Here is a 1811-nt window from a genome sequence, read left to right on the forward strand (position 1 = left end):
GAAAAGCGTAAACCGACCTTGAAGCCAGTATATAAGGAGTCCTAGGCTAGAGGCATGGGGGAGTACTTAGAGCAATTAGGCAACTTTCCGTTTTTTGTTACTTCGAGCTGCGACTCAATTAGGTTTAGCCGTCTTAGGGTTACTAGAACTAGGAATCTCGCTGACAGCTCTCGAGCCTAGGCTTATACCTTGTTGTAAACGCTCATACGCAAATTCGGAATAAGACTTCTCTTTGCTCTCTTCTTACGATTTTTTTACTTCTTCGTTGTCATTATTATGTTCTGATTTGCTTGGCGTGTGGTATTAACAGATACCCGGGACCTCTGGGAAATTAGGGTTTTCCTAGTTTCCTTATTTAAATGGAAATCGACAGTGCGAATTTCGGTTCCCACAATGATATCTGCCGAGAAGTCTGTAAATTCTTTGAAGAAGACAAGCTCCACCCGAGATACAATGAAACACACTTGCGACTTATTCCAAAGATCTCCGCAGCCAAAAGAGTCTCAGACTTTCGACCGATAGCGCTGTGTAGCACTCATTACAAGATTATTGCAAAGCTCTTATCTAAAAGGCTGCAACCGCTACTCAAGGACCTGATCTCGCCATCCCAGTTTGCTTTTGTACCGGGAAGGGCCATTTCCGACAACGTCCTTATTACTCACGAGATCCTCCACTACTTGAGGTAATCCGGCGCGAAGAAACATGTCTCAATGGCGGTGAAAACCGACATGAGCAAAGCCTATGATAGAATCGAGTGGAGTTTTCTTCGGGACGTTCTTCTCAGATTTGGCTTCCATGAGACAGTTACAGCTTGGATTATGGAATGCATATCCACAGTGTCCTACTCTTTCCTCATTAATGGAGGACAGCAAGGACACGTACAGCCCACATGAGGACTCCGTCAAGGTGATCCACTATCGCCATATCTCTTTATTCTCTGTACAAAGGTATTGTCGGGGCTGTGCAACAAAATGCTAGCGGAAGGGACACTGCCAGGAGTAAAGGTTGGACGTTGATGCCCACCGATAAACCACCTATTGTTCGCCGATGATACCATGTTTTTTGGGAAGTCAAATGCTGCTTGCTGCGCCACTCTTATAGCTATCCTCAACAAGTATGAGAAGGCTTCGGGTCAGTGTATCAACAGAGGAAAATCAGCTATAACATTCTCGTCAAAAACAACAGCGGAGTCAAAAGAGAGAGTTAACCGTGACCTGTTGATTAGCAACGAGGGAGGTATCGGTAAGTACTTGGGTTTGCCGGAACACTTTGGCAGAAGGAAAAGAGATATCTTTGCTGGTATTGGGGATAGAATAAAGCAAAGATCGCATAGCTGGACCGCAAGATATCTCTTAGGGGTAGGGAAGATGGTGCTTCCGAAGACTGTGCTTGCGGTGATGCTGGATTATGCCATGTCATGTTTTAAGATTCCTAAATCCCTTTGCAAACAGATCCAATCGGTCCTCACTAGGTTATGGTGAGATGCCAAACCAGAGATCCGAAAGATGTGTTGGGTCTCTTGGGACAAACTCACATTACCAAAAGGAGCAGGTGGGCTTGGATTTAGAGAGATAGAAATCTTCAATGATGCTTTGCTGGCCAAGCATACATGAAGAATCTTAAAATACCCCTCTTCGCTCCTGGCTAGGACACTGCTGAACAAGTACTGCTTATCAACCAACATACTAGACTGTACAATCTCGAGTTCAGCGTCTCACGGGTGGAGAGGCATTATGGCGGGTCGTGAGATAATCAAGAAAGGGTTAGGATGGGTCATAGGCGATGGAAGCTCGGTTAGTGTTTGAGGGGGG

Source organism: Brassica oleracea, chromosome C7 (genome assembly GCF_000695525.1).
Source record: "Brassica oleracea var. oleracea cultivar TO1000 chromosome C7, BOL, whole genome shotgun sequence".
Lineage (NCBI taxonomy): Eukaryota > Viridiplantae > Streptophyta > Magnoliopsida > Brassicales > Brassicaceae > Brassica > Brassica oleracea.